This window comes from Podarcis gaigeae (genome assembly GCF_964106915.1).
Source record: "Podarcis gaigeae genome assembly, chromosome: 5".
NCBI classification, from domain to species: Eukaryota; Metazoa; Chordata; class Lepidosauria; order Squamata; family Lacertidae; genus Podarcis; species Podarcis gaigeae.
Window position 1 is genome coordinate 3,838,357 of NC_139681.1, and position 17,624 is coordinate 3,855,980.

Consider the following 17,624-nt stretch of genomic DNA (forward strand, 5'->3'; position numbering starts at 1 on the left):
GGATTCTGCCAGTCATTTCCGCCAATTCCATATAGTCCATCACCTTCATCTGCCACTCTTCCAGGGTGGGTAGATCTTGTGTCTTCCAGTACTTTGCAATAAGTATTCTTGCTGCTGTTGTTGCATACATGAAGAAAGCTCTATCCTTCTTTGGCACCAATTGGCCGACTATGCCCAGGAGGAAGGCCTCTGGTTTCTTCAGAAAGGTATATTTAAATACCTTTTTCATTTCATTATAGATCATCTCCCAGAAAGCCTTGATCTTTGGGCACGTCCACCAAAGGTGAAAGAATGTACCTTCATTTTCTTACATTTCCAACATTTGTTATCGGGCAAATTATAAATTTTTGCAAGCTTGACTGGTGTCATGTACCACCTATATATCATTTTCATAATATTCTCTCTTAAGGTATTGCATGCCGTAAATTTCATACCAGTGGTCCACAACTGTTCCCAGTCAGCAAACATAATGTTATGACCAATGTCTTGTGCCCATTTAATCATAGCAGATTTAACCGTTTCATCCTGCGTATTCCATTTTAACAGCAAGTTATACATTCTTGAAAGTATCTTAGTTTTGGGATCTAACAGTTCTGTTTCCAATTTTGATTTTTCCACCTGGAAGCCAATTTTTTTGTCCAAATTATAGGCCTCTCTTATTTGATAATAATGAAGCCAGTCTCACACTTTATCTTTTAATTTCTCAAAACTCTGCAATTTCAATTTGTCTCCTTCTTGTTCCAATATTTCCCAATATTTCGGCCATTTGGCCTCCATATTGAGCTTTTTCTGAGCCTTCGCTTCCATTGGTGACAACCACCTTGGGGTTTTATTTTCCAGTAAGTCTTTGTATCTTATCCAGACATTAAACAATGCTTTCCTGACAATATGGTTTTTAAATGCTTTATGTGCTTTAACCTTGTCGTACCACAAATATGCATGCCACCCAAAAACGTTATTGAAACCTTCCAAGTCCAAAATGTCTGTGTTCTCAAGAAGCAGCCAGTCTTTCAACCAGCAGAATGCTGCTGATTCATAGTAAAGTTTAAGGTCTGGCAGGGCAAATCCGCCTCTTTCCTTTGCATCAGTATTTTAAATTTTATTCTGGGCTTCTTGCCCTGCCAGACAAATCTAGAAATGTCTTTCTGCCACTTCTTGAAACAGTCCATCTTGTCCAAAATTTGCAATGATTGAAACAGAAATAACATTTTTGGCAGTACATTCATCTTTATAGCTGCAATTCGACCCAACAAGGAAAGCTTCAAATTTGACCATATTTCCAAATCTTTTTTCACTTCTGTCCAACATTTCTCATAGTTATCTTTAAATAAATTTAAATTCTTAGCAGTCATATTAACCCCCAAATATTTTACTTTCTTAACTAATGTTAAACCTGTCTCCTTCTGAAACCTCTCTTCTCAATCGGTGTAAATTTTTTCTCTAGAACTTTGGTTTTTGACTTGTTCAACTTAAATCCTGCCACATGACCAAATTCTTGAATCAATTCTAATACTCTTTTCGTACTAGATTCTGGCAAGATTTGCTCTTGACAAGTCCATAATGGCTCCTAGTAATCATGACATTGTTATCAATATGCTTACAAATAGATGCTTTGTAATCTTCTCTAGTATAGGTCAGATTGTGGGGTGTATAGGGTATGGAGGGTGGGCACTACATCTGGTGGGAGACATGTTGTGCTCCTTTTGGGGTAGTTTGTCTGCCTTTGGTCCCCACCCATCATTCAGCTCTCACCTGTGGCTCCTAGAAGGTGTCAGCACCCTAGGAAACAGCTTCGACTGACCAGATAAACCAGGTGAGGGTAGCTGATGGGTCTCAAACCTGTGGTGAGTTAGAGACTTCCCGTGCATGCAGAGACAGGCTCTGTCAGATTGAGTGGGCAGGGCCAGTGGTCAAGGAGGCAGTTTCTGCACATGCTGTAGAGGGAAGTGAGGGGCATATGGGGCTCATCAACCTAGGAAGACAGTCCATCCAGAAGAAGGAAAACTCTGGTCCTAAGCATCCGCTGCCTTGCGGGATGTATTTGGGAGAAGGAGTTAAGCAGTAAACCTTACACAAATCCATAGTATAGTCCCTAAAATGGTTGGATGGCACCTTGTACGCCTCCCTCCAGCAACTCCTGCAGCCCAGTTGGTGCCAAACATATTGCCCTCCTTTCCTTTGGACCAGTTCAGCCAGGCTGAAAGAGGGCAGTCCAGGACCTCCAGACACAATGCCCAGGCTTGTGCCCCTGGGGGTCACTTCAGTGCTGTAGCACAGAGATTTCACTTCACCCCTGGAGGCACACTCCATTGTCTCTCAAAACAGATGGATGTCAACAAGATCAGATGGAACAGCCTGTAATTTCTCAATGCCTTCTTTCTCTTTCTTTGGAAGGTCACAAGGAGCATAGCAGGTGCATAAATACTTCAGGGTCAGTTTATCAGTTGTAGGAAAAAAGGAGTAAAACATGAGGAAGCCCTCACATCTTGACCCCAAGAATGAGGCTGTCTCACGCTTTAAGCAGAGCATGCCATTAAGTCAGCAAATCCTGCATTCCTGTTCAATGCACCCTGAGGAGATTTCACCCCTCCCATATCCAAGAATCTGCTGATGTGCTCTGCTGATTCTCCAGAGAGGAGGGGCGGTGTTCTGCTCTCTACTTATTCCGCTCCAGCCTAACATCAGTCAGTCAGTGTGTCGGAGAGAGAGAGACTGAGTGTTAGAGATTGTGTGTATAGATAAGGTTGCTGCTGTGATGGCCTGGGATTCCGATTCAGAGGCTGAACCAGAGGAATCCCAGCCTGCACAGGAGTCCCCGCCTCCAGGGCCGGCTGAACTGGGGCAAGGCCTAGATTCTGAGGAGCCTGCACCTGTGTCAGATCCTCAGGAGCAGGCACCAGGTGAAACCATTCTGGCCCCAGAGGTGCTTGAGGACTCAGTGTCTACAGGTGAGCCTCCTCCGGGGCCCAGTAACCCTTCGGCCTCTCCTGAACTGCAGAGGCTTAGGGCAGAGAGGCAAAGAGAACTGGTTGCTCCCAGGAGGAGTGCTCGCCTTAAGGCCAAGGGAGGCGGGGCTCCTGGGGGCTGGGACCGCCCCTGGCCTTAGAAGAAGATAAAGGCCAGTCAGCCCGGTCCCAGGTTGCAGGAGCAACGTCGTTGTTGGCTTCAGTCCTTCCAGTGTTCCTGTTCCCTGCCCGGCCTCCTGCTCCTGACCTTCCAGCGTTCCTGTTCCCTGCCCGGCCTCCTGCTTCTGACCTTCCAGCGTTCCTGTTCCCGCCCGGCCTCCTGCTTCTGACCTTCCAGCATTCCTGTTCCCGCCTGGCTCCCAGCTTCGGACCTTCCAGTGTTCCTGTTCCCGCCTGGCTCCCAGCTTCGGACCTTCCAGCATTCCTGTTCCCGCCTGGCTCCCAGCTTCAGACCTTCCAGCATTCCTGTTCCCGCCTGGCTCCCAGCTTCGGACCTTCCAGCATTCCTGTTCCCGCCTGGCTCCCAGCTTCGGACCTTCCAGTGTTCCTGTTCCCGCCTGGCTCCCAGCTTCGGACCTTCCAGTGTTCCTGTTCCCGCCTGGCTCCCAGCTTCAGACCTTCCAGTGTTCCTGTTTCCTGCCCGGCCTCCTGCTTCTGACCTTCCAGCGTTCCTGTTCCCCGCCCGGCTCCCTGTTTCGGACCTCGCCTCTCATCTTGTGAACTCTGTCTATGGTAACGGTACCTTCCCCCCGGGACCAGCACAGCTGCTAAGAGCAGCTGCAGAAACTCAGTGCAGTTCAGTTTTTTAGTTTAGATCTCATTTAGCTCTGTATATAGTTGTATATTATAGTTGTAGATAGAATAAAGAAGATATTCTACAGAGCTGCTCTCCGAGTCGTTTATGCTCTGCTTTACTCTGCTATATTCTGCTGTGTGACGACTGTCTTCTTGTGGAAGTGAATCCAGTGCTCACAACTCTAAGCTGTGAGTCCACAGCACTTTGACCTGTTCCTGTGCAGAAGGTGGTCTCTGGAAGTGCTACCCAGCTCGCCTAGCCTAGTTGGGGCTGAGTGGATGAGTCCAGTTGGTGGCACTGGCTCAAGGGCGATGCTGACACACCCATCCAATACATATGTTTGTTGTATTTGCATTTCACATTTTAAAATGTCCTTTTAGGACTGGGGGGGGGGGGAAGCATTCAGTCTTCACTAGGAGGCCTGATGAGATGACCAGCTAAAGGAAAAGTTCTTTGCCTCATATTGTTGCTCTCTGACATAGGGTTATATTTTCTTTTTCCCCTTGGCTCAGCCTCTCCATTTTCTCAGAATTAATCCTTTCTGTGTTACCTGTTCTTAAGCCACACTTCTCCACCCTCCATAGTTTTCAGGAAAAACCAAGCTAAAATTGGAGCAGTGGGAATCTTCTTTTGCAATCAGCTGTCCACATGGCCAGCCATGGTGGGCGGTTGCTTAGCAGCTAAGAAAAGATCCCTCCCGAAAGAATCGGAGCGCTGAGCATTGAGGGACTCTGCTTGGATGCTCAGTTGCACGGCTGAGAGTGGGGTGTTGGTTTTGTCTCTCCCTTCTTTGCTGGTGTGTGAGTATGAGGGACAGGGGGAGAGAGAGACTCCAAAGTCAAGCTACACAGAAAACAGTGAGTCCCAGAGAAGGTGGGTAGCTTATTTGACATGCACTTATCCATAAATGCCTAATCTTACAGTAAATGGGACTGGATTTGCTTATGTTGCACTTATCGCATACTAAGTACAACCAGATCAACTATGCAATCAAGCATACTTTGGTCACCCAGACCAAACCAAATACCTTCTCCATGTCCTTGGGCCTTACTAACTGATGTGGCAACCCTAGACTAATGTAACTGGATTAGGGTTGCCACCTTTGGTTGGGCAAAATAAAGGACAGGTTAGGCAAAATACAGGACAGGTTGATGGGGAATTTGGGGGCTAAAAATCACTTTACCTGGTGCAGAAATTACTTCAAAGCTCTCCACCAGACAGAAGGGAACCAGAACCCCCTCTGCCCATTCAATCCACCTCTGCCCATACAAAAAACCCTTCTCCCACACCGGACCAGGCCCCTGCAAAACCCCTGTCTCCCTCCCCGCCCACACAAAACCTCCCCCCCCCGCCCACACAAAACCAGAGAGTCCACCGTAGCAGGCCATTGCAATGCAACCCCCCTCTCTTGCTCTCTGTGACCCACCCCCTGCCCACACCAAAACTCACTCTCTCAGCCCAACCCTACCCTCTGCCTGTATCCTGTGATAAATTTCTCCTCCTCATGAACTTACAATCTGCCCACACAAATTCCCGCTCAAGCTCTCACTCTCTTCCTCCCTCCAAACCAATAATCTAGGAACTTTCACCACTTTGTAACTAAGTTAGGTTTTACGACCTGTGCAACATTTCTATCTGATGCGTGTGCACATACACCACACCTTTGAAGAGTGTGTAAGTATGCTTACCAAATGTGTGGCTTTTCCCCATGCTAGCGAAAATGAGAAACTTTGGAACTCTCCTGGAAGGACATATTTTGTCCAGCCTGTATTTCCACACTTTGCTGCATATTTTGTGACTTTAAATCTCTGTTGGGGTTCTCTCACCCAAGAGAACTTGATTTAAACTTAGATCTTGGCATCCAGAAATTCTCCTTTCTATGTATACTGTATGTTTGCACCAACAAGCACAATCCTCAGAAGGAATCCCCCCCCCCTTCAACGCCCCACTCCAAGCTGTATCTGCTGAAATTCTCTCTTTTTCACAAGCATTAAAGGTACAGGAGCCCTGACCTCTTCCACTCCTGCCCAGTTCCATGTTTGCCTGCTTTTGTATGTGTGATTCATGTTGGAGGATATATCTGTATTTTGTGGAGAGATGCTACTGAGCTTATTGTAGTGTTCAAAAAATAATAATATGTGAGACATTTTAGCATTGTGTTTTGCTTTGGGGTATGTTTTCAATAGAAAATTGGCCAGCAAACCTAGTCATATGCATATTTGCTCAGAATTAAGCCCCGCTGTGTCCGTAATGGCTTGTTTCAAGGTATGTGCAGGATTACACAAAATGAGGTTCCCACATGTGACGAGGTAGTAAAAACAACTGATCTGGCAGACAAAGGCATGGACTAGAAAAGTGAAGCTGCTTTGTGAGGGAGGACAGTGTTCTCCATAGACAGTATATTTCATATCTATCCTCTTTCCCCTTATGTGATGTGTTAGAGGAGTGGGAGGGAGACTTTCATGACCGAAAAGCTTTCAGAAGCTATTTAGAGGCATTTCTGTATGGTTTGAACAATAATTATAGTGATGCGTCTCACCCGCTGAGGTGGAAGTGTGTGAAACGGAGCTCTCCGTATTCTTAACGCTAACCTGTATTATTTCCTATCTGAACACCTGCCTCAGAGCAGCAGGGGACAGAGGCTCAGAAAAGCACAAATATATTTTTTTCTGAATACAAGTCTGTGGTAAACAATCAGTTTCTTTAAAAGGATCTATTTAACCTAAAGCCCATCTCTTTTCTGGCTTTGCTCGACAGTTGGAATTGGAAATATTTTGGGCTCAGCTGTGGCCTTAACCTGCGTCCCCAACTTTTTATTCTTCCTCATCAAGATGATGCCAAAGAGACTTCTGACTCCAGTTAAATAAGTTTGTTGGATGTGCTGCTCACAACATAAGTTCCTTTATATTGTCAGCTTATTGATCTATCCAGCCCAGCATTGTCTCCTCTGGTGAGCCATGGTCCTCTCACCTTCCGAGCAAAGGACTTCCCAAAACCACTAAAAAACAAACAAACACTAAACTAAGTAGATGTTGTGGAATGAACCTGAGGCCTCCTGCTTGCTCCCCTGTCACTTAGCTGTGGGCCTATATTCATGTAAACTGCAATATTCTTGGATATCCCTTTTTGCTGGTGAAGTCTTATCCAAGAATGCTGAATAGATCCCCCCTATCCATAGGTCCTGGCGTCAAGAAAGTGATGAATGATGGGATACAAACTGAGTCTTAAATAAAATATAGATAAACCAATAGGCAACATATATTCTGAATACCAGGTGCGAGGGACAAATAGAGGGGATTGGGAGTTGCTTTACATGCTAAATCTGATTAAAGGGAGTGTCTTGCTGTTGATATTTGTAAGTCACTCAGGAAACTGTTTTCTCAGTCTGCATTAAATTATTTTATTACGGCTCTAAAGCATGGAGAATCAGTACATTAAATCTCCATTATCTGTGCTTTTATAAAATAATGTCAAGCATGCCGAGTCTATATTGCATTATATTCTGCAGTGCAATTTAGATCCTTAGAATATATATATTTTCTAGATATGAATTCACACAAGCCTATTTCCACAATTTGTGTGTACATGTACAGTTGTGATTCCAAGATGCATGTGGCTCATGCAGGAGTTTTGATGTTCCTCAGTAGTTTTAGCTGCTCTTCTTGCCAATTTCCAGTTTTGTCCTTAAATCCTCTTACTGGATTATTAGAAAGCCCACATCTAGGGCTTTTGTAGGCTTTTCCTGGAGCCCAGAAATTCCCAAACCAAGCTCACCTTGTCAGCAACTACATAATCTCAGGCAAGCTGTTGTTATGTCAGCTTCAACCTTCCCTCAAAAGCCTCTTCCTGATACCTGGGTGTCATCACCTGGGGAACCTGTCAAGACCCACAGAACATCATGCACCTATGCCCACATCCTCTGTCTCTCTGCTCACACAGTACATGTCTGTGATACTGAGTACCATACCTGGATGCCAATAATTCAGAGGTATCATGACACTGAAACGAGCACATCACGTGCACAACAAGCGCCAAGTCTACATAAACACGTTCTCACAGTTACAACCACCCCAGTTGCAACTACAAGGCCATTGTATAAAAGCTTTGTGCCTCTGTCCTCTCTCTGAAAATAGAGGTGTCCCCTCGTTAAGCAACTCTCCTTTGCTTCCTCTCCTCCACTCCCAATTCCTGCTTCCCACAGTTATTTTAATTTTAACACGAGCCCCTCCCTACAACTCTCTCTCCCCACCATGTAAGCCTAGGTTGGCTCTCAAGCATCAGGTATCTCTTGTCATTTTGTCTTTCTCTTTACAGCCCTTGTTTACTTTTACAGTGTTAAATATGAGGTAATGCATGGTTGCACTTCAGAAGAGGAAAATAATCGGATTGGTAAACAGCTCTCTGAATAATGCCCGCCTTTATAATAGGATTGTAACCAAAAACAAAGGTACTGCCAACATACAGTGGGTATTTTGCTCGTGTGGTTTAGAGAATTGCTTAGTGTCTTCATTTCTCTCAAAGCCGGCTCCCAATGTTCCACCTCACTCTCCCAGCATCCTATCAGATGGAAGAAGCCTGAGAATGAAATCATGTCTATGATTGAGTCAAGAAGTTTTGGGGTTGACTATCTTCTCAGTGGCTCCCACTGAAATTCTGGGGAACAAGAACCAAGAAGGAAAGCTGCCACTGAAGTGGAAAGGAGGCCAGATCTTAAACACTGGGATCACCAGGGGGATTTTTGCCCATATAATGGGCTGCTGTCATTTGTTTTTATGGGGGAAAGACAGTGCTGCATTAAGGATAAGGGGCAGAGCCATACCATAATGTGCAGCCAACACACAGTTAAAGCACATGGCTTCCTCAAAGAATACTGGGAACTGGAGTTTCTTTCTCACAGCTATAATCACCAGTACCTTTAAGAAACTACAGTTCCCAGCATTCTTTGGGAGAGGTCATGTGCATTGAATGTGCTTTAAATTTGTGATGTGGATTATTATAATGTTTTAGGTGGAACAAATCTTCCCACTGCCAGACACTGAGTAGATTGGGCCCTGCAAAGGATGGTATGAGGGAAGGATATTGTCTATCCTCCCCTCCTCCTCCTCTCCTTCCTGAAGAGAGCTACGCTTCGCCTGCAAACTGGGAGCTCTGTTATGGGAAGGAGAAAAAGAAAGGGGGAAATGCAGAACTTTGCTTCTTTCCCCACTTCCCAAGGCAAATGCAGCTTTCACTTTCTGGGGGGTAGCGCTGGTGGTGCAGTTCATGCTCCTCCTTAGGGCACAGGGTGTTTGGCTTTTGGAAGCAAAGCATTGAGGCCCAAGAGTCACCCTGCCACTCCATGACCTGTGAATTGGGGAATGGGGGGAGGAACAGAGGGAGAGAAGCCAGGCAGGAGGACTAGGAAAGGGTTAAAACTCTCCCTCCTGACAACCCTTCAGCAAATAGTCTACAGTATATATACCAATCTCTTCTGACACTTCCCAAAGGATGCAAGCAAACAGTAATCATTTTGGAATTACATCTTTATATACCGTGGGTCATTAATGGTTTGTTTCCTTTCTACTGTAATAAGTCCTTTTGTTATTGTGCATCACAATTAATAATAAAAAGCTTAAATTAATAAATGTTTGCAAGTGCTTGGGTAATTAAGTCAAAATGGTACTAAATGCTATTCATTATCGGAAAAGCTAACACAGAGGAATAGCTCATTTAGAAGCTGTGAGCTTCTGCACACTGTGAGGGGAGCCCTGCTGACTCAGACCGGAGGCCCATCTGGTCCAGCATTCTGGTCACATAGTGACCGAACAGGACCTGAGGGCAGCAGCATTCTCCTTGTTTGTGACTTCCAGGAAGTGGTGCCTCTGACAATGGAGACAGAACATACAGTGAATTGGTCTAATCCCGTTTAGAGCCATCTGAGTTGGCATATGTCACCATTTCCACGGCAGTGAATTCCATCATTAGTTAGTCTGTTGATGGGCATTATCCTTCAACAGGCCATCAACTAGCTATGCATTGTGTGAAGAAGATGGAGCAAGCTTGTTTTCTCCTGATCCAGAGAGTAGGACCCAAACCAATGGAATCAAGTTACAAGAAAGGAGATTCAGACTACACAACTGGAAGAAGACCTTTCTGACACCATGAGCTGTTCAGCAGTGGGACGGTCTCCCTCGGGAGGTGGTGGACTCTCCTTCCTTGGAGGGTTTTAAGCAGAGGTTGGATGGCCATCTGCCATGGATTCTTCTTCAGCTGTGATTCCTGCATTGCAGGGGTTGGACTAGATGACTTTCAACTCTAGAATTATATGATTCTATGATTAAGTACTTCCTTTCATCCGTCCTCCCAAGCTTCAATGTTTTGTAGAATTTACCACCTCTGTCAGGTCCCATCTTACATGACTTTTCTCTGAAAAGCCCCAAATACCCACAAAAGAGTTGCACAAACATTTCTGAACCTCTCCCAGATTTGCAGTATTAGCTATCGGATTATTTATTAAATTTGTATACCGCCCTTCATCCAAAGATTCCAGGGCAGTATAGTGCAAAACATTTTTAAAAATAGCAACAGCAAAACAGGGAGTGGCACTTGAAAACACACGCTTTTGGTGGACAATTCTCACGTTATATTGTTAGGGGTACATCTAAGATTATTTCTTATGATTAGCAAGCAAGCAAGCAAGCAAGCAAGCAAGCAAGCAAGCAAGCAAGCAAATAAATAAATAAATAAATAAATAAATAAATAAATAACCCATCAGTTTGGGAAAAAGCCGGTTTCACTACACAACCCTCTCATTTAGCATAACTAGTAAGACAAATAAGTAGTATACAGCCAATCAATGGAAATGACTATAAAGTTAAGGCCACAAGAGAATGAACTTACTGTCTATAGCTCAGTTGGTTAGAGCACTGGTGCTGACAACATAACGGTTGCAGGTTAGATCTCCGTATGGGGCAGCTGCATATTCCTGCATTGCAGGGGGTTGGACTAGATGATCCCCAGGGTCCCTTCCAATTCTATGATTCTGTGAATACAAAGCATGAAATGACATTGTTGGCAACAGATGGCAACCTGGCTTACAATCTCAGTGAAGGATTTTTTAAAAATATAAATAATCATAACTTTAGAATAAATTTCTTATGCTCTAGCTACCAAGTTTTAAATTGAACATTTTTGCTCAAATTATAAACCATTTCCCCCTGAACCAAAGCTTTCTATGAAAACCAATTTTTTGATTGCTGACAGCTGTACTTCTGGCACCAAAGCTACCTGTCATGAACTGCAAAAATCTTCCACTCCGCTCTCACTCCATACCTGTTCAGTGTTAATTACTTTGCCCTTCTTACTCTGACTTCCTTCTGCTTAGGAAAATGGTCTGCTACTTTACCCAAGTACAGTGATTAATTCTAAACTCTATCACTTGCATAAAGATATATTGATTTTCCATTCTGTCTGCTTTATGAGGCATAAAGCTGAATCTCTCTTGTACAACTTGCATTTATATTGCATCATTTCTAACACAACCCGAAACCATATTGTAATATGCAGCAGTGCAAAGAATTAATGCTTGCTTCTAATGTAGTCAGCACAACCTTCAAATGATGCCTCTTTTCACTGCTGGCTACCTTTGCTGGTGCATTAACAATAATAAAGGACAGAGCTTCTTAAACAGCTTGGGTGAAATATTTGCTAGTTTCACTTTCCTGAAAAGTGACATTGCAAGTTTGGAACTTTTATCTGCAAATGCAAATGTGCATTTTTTATTTTTATTATTTTACTTCCCCCACACCACACCACCACCAAAGACCAGAATTTTAGAATTTGTATTTTGTATATTGTTACAAAAGTTGGGCACTGCCCCCACACTCTGCTGAGGGGGACCAAGATTACAGGAAGTTACATGTGCTCATCCAGGGTTTTTGCTCCTTTGGAGAATTGAAGACACAGTGGAGACTGTCTGTGCTGGGCCGGGGGGTAACCCAAGTAACGCGGTCCAGGTCCGGTCCTGAATCTAAGGGTTCCGCTAGGAGTCAGTCCGGCAGGGCCAAGGCAGGACACGAGGCAGAAAACAAGGCAAGGTCAGACACAGGATCACAGGCAGGTTCTGGCAAACAGCAATGTTGCTCCCGCAACCAGAGGCAGGGTCCAGCAGCCTTTTCTCTCTGTCGGGGTAACGGCTGGTCCTGATCCCCCAGTGACTCACCTCCCTGTCTTGCCCGAAGGCGAGCACTCCTCCTGCGAGTACTCAGGTCTCTCCTTCTCTCAGCCTCTGCAGCTTGGGAGATGTCGGTGGGTTACTAGACCCAGAGGCCGCCTCAGCCTCTCCTGACCCAACTGGTACTGGAGCAGCTGTAAGTGATTGCCCAGCTGGAGACAACAAGGTCATCCCTGCATCTGGAGCCAGTACAGGCTCAGGCCCCTGACTCAGCCCAGCTGGTGTTGTTGCAGAGGAACCTGTGCAGACTGGGGCTCTTCAGAATCAGGCCCCAGACTAGGTTTAGCTGCCACCTGAGGCAAAGGATCTGGTGTGGACTGAGACTCCTCTGGCTCCGAGTCCGAGCCTGAGTCCCAGGCCATCACCCTGTTGTAGCTTTATAAAATATGATTTATTCACCAATTTTCACCTTCAGTCTGTATGGAGGGAGTCCTGATCTTACAGCATGGTCATCTCAAGAGGGGCTTGTTCCCCACAGCAGTGCAGCCCTGGAGTCCAAGCCTGCCCAAGAAGGATCTCATTCTTTGTTCTTCTGCTTCTTCTTCCCAGCACACCTTGCTAAAGATGCTCTTTTCCTGTCCCCTCACTCCCAGTTACCCTGGCAACCTCTGTCTGCCCAGACCCAAGATTCCTCTTAGATGGGCCATCAACACCTTTTTGTTATGTTCATGCCTCTATCCAAGGTGAAGCCCTGGCTTGGAAAGAAAGCTTAGCCTGGTCTCCAGTCTTCACTTCAATACTCCAAAGAATCAAAATCTGATCATTTCCCAATTTCTAGCATTTAGTGGGGACATCCCCTCAATTCCTTCATCCAAGTCGTTTATAAAGACATTGAACAACAACGGATCCAGGACAGAGCCCTGTAGCACTCTGTGTGGCCCTTTCTTCCCAGGAGGATGAGGAACCAAGGCACCCACCTAGCCCTGCCCCTGCTGATCCCCTGCTCCAGTCCTGTCTGGGCAAACTGCAATGATGCCAGGGGCAGGGGGAGGGCAGTTCTGTGCCTCTGCCCTCACTGCACTGCAGTCACAGCCAGGGGAACAAAATTAATGTCAAGTAGCATTGGAACTGCAAATATTTGGTGGGCTGCGAATTCCTGTTGCTAATTTTTGGCAATTTTTCTGTGTGCTAAATGTTCTATTTCCAAAGTGAGTACTGAATATTCAATGCAGCCCTGCCATCTGTTAGATCATACAAAGCACATAGAAATGTATAGGACAACCTTCTCCTTCAGAAATAAGATGTCCACTCCAGGCTGGTGAACACTTAGAGGAATTCCTTATGCGGAGATATTTGCCCAGTTCCTATGTTATTCTGGCAGCATGTGACTGCTATTGAGACCTCAACCCATCCTGTGTCCCCCAGCCCATCAATGAATACTATAAATTCATGCTATCCAATCTGAGAGTCCTGTGAGGGAAGTGTTATGGAAAAATCTAGGTGTGAGGCTGCTCAGTCACCCAGCTCGTCGGGCAGAGCCCGCGGGTCCCTGGGGAATAAAGGAAGGAGTCCAGCCACCAACCGGAGCAAATAGCTTGTAGACCAAAGTTTATTGCGCAACAGGTTCAAAGAGGAATTTTGAACCCAGAGGATGGGGTGACAAAGATGTTTAAAACTTTCCCACCATATCCCAGAATACAGTTCATACAGCATCATTGCTACATCACTGACACATCACTGACATGTCACAAAAGGGGAGGGGTAGACAGGGGTTACACTAGTTTAACCTTGGCAAACATGTCCAGACAAGTCCTTGGTAAAAGATTAGCATAAGCAGACATGGCAGGGCAAGACTCAGGTATAAGATTAGCATAGACAAATATGTCTTAAGTACCCACCACCCAAAAGTACAATAGAGGTTCCTTTGCATGTCTGGAGCCTGAGGCAAGTCAGGTGATGACATTTGGCTTCCCTTGGCTAACAATGAGCCCAGCAATTGTCACCTCTGGGCACTTCCTGGAGTCCTTTTTCAAGGGGAAAATAGCTTTGGAATGGAGGAAACTGGCAAAGGGGTTGATTTTATATTATTTTTAAAGCTAGGTAACTTCCCTGAGCTGTCAAGTTGAAAGGATACATTCAGGCATAATATTTGTAACATTTAACTTTAAAGATGTGCCCTGCCCCCCATAATTTCTGTAACAGAAGTAATGGAGAAATTATATGTAAAGGTTCATCCCATGTTTCTGTTTATAGGGAATGCCTTAGTGAATCTAACTCACGTCTGCGTGTCTTGTTATGTATATCACAAGCTGTTTGAAACTACCAGCGCTGTAGGTGGCTTTCAAAACTAATACTGTAGTATCTGTTAGGAGTGCTACATCATTAGTCATCTTGCATGTGCTGAGCTCTGGGACACATTCCAGGTCTATTTTGTTGGAAATAAATTTGCAAGTCATCTTTCCCATTCAGCGCTCTCTCTCTCTCTCTGTGTGACATAGAAAGTAATGTGCATTAGGTTTGACTTAGCAAAAGCTCTACTTAGATTTCACGGCAATATGACAATAGCATCAGTGTCTCCCCCATTTGTTTCTGACAGAAATATTGCTGCAAAGAGAATTTGTCTAAGTGCAGATAATCCAAATGTAAATTTCAAAATGCTTTTCTCTCTGTAGCTTTAAAGTCAATCCAATTGTATGCACTATTGAGTCATGAATATTTTCCATAACCGGCATGTTAATAGGCTGTGGCATGTTGTTTTCTGTTCTGTCCTGGTTTTATACATATATTAGGGCTTGGTACTGATTTTGTGGGCACTCCAAATCACAAGGCAAATTGGGATGAATCAGGGAAGGTTCTCATGTTTCCAGGTCAGATTGTGTCATTCAAAAGTTGTCTCAAGGCTGATCAGGGACTTTTTCAGTTTCTGAGTGCCTCTGTGCCTTTGCCTGTGAAAAAACGCATCCCCCAACCTTGGAGAGAGGCCAATTTGGTTGGGGAAGAATCAAGAAACTGAGATCTAGCTTTCAGTCACAGTGAATGATTTCCCCTCCACCCCAATCACAGTGATTTGGGGAGAAAGATCAAAAACTGTGTAAAGTTTTCACATGGATCTATGCCTTCATCTTTGCAAGTTAATGGCAAGATCATCACTGTATGCGCAGAGGTGTGTGGGGGTGGGGCATAGGCCAACTCTCACCAACAGGATTTGGGGTTGGAGGGGTGGCTTTTCCTCACCAGTCTTTCCTGGGGATCTCCCCCATCACATCACCCACTACCCTTCTAGGACTTCTATAGTACCTGGGACTCTTGGGTGTACCTGCAGCCCCACTGGGTCTACTCACAGCTGCGACCTCCTCCCACCACATGACCCAGCGCCTATGCCTCCCACAGCTTGGTGCTGGTCAAATGTTTTGGACTATAACTCCCATCATTCCTGACTACTGGCTATGCTATCCTAGGGGTAATGGGAGTTATAGTTCAAAATACAAGGCCTGTGATTTTAAACTGCCCTTAACACAAAGCAAAGATTATGTACTTCTATTACCTTCTAGAGGAGCATCTTGTTTTCATTTCGTTTCTTTTTTCTGCTTCTTTTTTGAACATAGGACACAGCAGGAGGTAATCAGGTGCTACTTGTCACGCAGGTTTCACATTTCCATGTTTGTCAGTTCAAAATGCCACACTGAAATATTTAAGGCTCAACTTAGCAATGTTAAGCTCTGAAAAGAAAAGAAAAATCTGACTCTCCAGTTTCTTTCAATGCATGGTGATTTTTTTGTAGTGATGTCTATTATAAAGTATAGAAAATGCAGTTTTTTAAATTTTGTAGGGGGAACTTCCCATCACGCTTACAACTCATACTCTCAAAAATAAAATGTGCCTTTTGAGACAAGACAGCTGGCTCCCGGGAAGAGTTCTTGGGACTCCCTTGCCCAAACTGTTCATCTGGCATTAACTTACTTATCGTTCAGTCCCAGATATTTGCCCAAGCATTTGGCGGCAATTGACTGAAACATGCTGGCATGTGCTCCTTTGCTGTGCTAACATGGTGTTTGTTGTATTTTGCTCATGATGATGATGGTGGCGCAGGTTAAATATTTTATGCTAGACACTGTACCAAAATCAAAAGCCCATTAAAAGCACTGCTTGCTTGAAAGCTTGCAATCCAGTGAAACATGACATACAAGAAACAGGAATGGGGAGAGAGGTGGGCACTTGCCCAGGGCAGAGGGGCAGCTTTTCCCATTGCCAGGTTTGAGTTGGCCTTTGGCACAGTGCCACCTACAGGCCTCTGCCAACCCTGGCCTGGGCCCCCCTCAGCATGGCCGCTAGCCATTGCCACCTGGGGCCAGTGAAAGCACGACAGCTGGCAATCTCTCCCCTCTGACAACCCTGCTTTTGTGTGGCAGTGTGCGATCCGAGTACTTGGCATTGGGCATTGTATTTCCACCTCCACCCCCTTGAAACGTGGGTACGTTGATCTTAAATCTGGCACTCACAGTGACTGACATATGCACTGGATATATAACTCAAGGTACTTTGATCAGTTTCTGCTGTTTTCAATCGGAGGCTCTCATAATTTTGATCAAAGTACCTTGAGTTATATATCCAGTGCATATGTCAGTCACTGTGAGTGCCAGATTTAAGATCAAGCCTATCCACCCTTAAGGAAATCAGCCCTGAGTGCTCACTGGAAGGACAGATCCTGAAGCTGAGGCTCCAATACTTTGGCCACCTCATGAGAAGAGAAGACTCCCTGGAAAAGACCCTGATGTTGGGAAAGATGGAGGGCACAAGGAGAAGGGGACGACAGAGGACGAGATGGTTGGACAGTGTTCTCGAAGCTACCAGCATGAGTTTGACCAAACTGCGAGAGGCAGTGGAAGGCAGGAGTGCCTGGCGTGCTCTGGTCCAGGGGGTCACGAAGAGTCAGACACGACTAAACGACTAAACAACAACAAAAAACAAGCTATAGCTTAGGGCTTCACACTCTTGGGGGTCCCCAAAATTTTAAAGAAAAAAACCCCTGGATGTACATTTCCAAAATATAAGATAAAAAACAAATAAAATAAAACCTACATAACAGCAACAGTGTTTTGTGTTGTGTAGGCTCCTATGATGTAAGTAATGGGGCCCCGCCTGCTAGCCTGCTCCCTAAAATATCTCTGGTTTGCTCATTTTCATATAGCATATATTCAACACAAAAAAAACAGCGGCAATTTGTTGTTGACAAAGGACAGCTGGACATATAAAGGGCCCCATTACCTTCAGGAGCTTCTGGCCTCATCAAACCTAAATCCGGCCCTGGTCACTGTAGTATTTAGTTATACTCAGGAGCAACACTGTGATCCTTATTTGTTAATAAACTTTTTGTAGCTGGCCTGACCTGGCATCACGCTTTCTATTGCATATCTAGGTTAATAAAAAATAAAAGGTTGAGTGGTCGACAACAACTACTTGAGCGGAATGACTGGAGGTGGCATTGAGAAAGATCAGGCTTTGTTCGTCTGACAAGTGCGTCTTCTTCCTTAAGAGGGCCATTAGGAAAGGGAGCACATTTTGATCCTCTTTTAGAAACCATCTGCAAATTGGAGAGCAGAAAATGCACATACCTGCTATCGCTTCTTGAAGCAAGGGAGGGCATTTTCTTACCCTCTTTCTCTATGTCACATTGTGAGGTGGTAAACAGCAAAGCCCGTTGCCACAGCAA

General features: G+C 45.0%; 1 long non-coding RNA gene across 2 annotated transcripts; it reads right to left on the reverse strand.

Annotated features, from left to right (window-relative positions):
• Positions 1 to 8,162: 8,162 nt before the first annotated feature.
• On the reverse strand, positions 8,163 to 17,582 carry LOC310844667. Of its 2 annotated transcripts, none has more exons than XR_014564226.1 (3): positions 17,527 to 17,582; positions 15,459 to 15,596; positions 8,163 to 8,337 (listed from the first exon to the last, which is right to left on the reverse strand). It is a non-coding gene; the product is annotated as an uncharacterized lncRNA (long non-coding RNA). The 2 variants fall into 2 exon arrangements; XR_014564227.1 differs by having other exon boundaries at positions 15,459 to 15,633; positions 17,527 to 17,567.
• Positions 17,583 to 17,624: the final 42 nt, after the last annotated feature.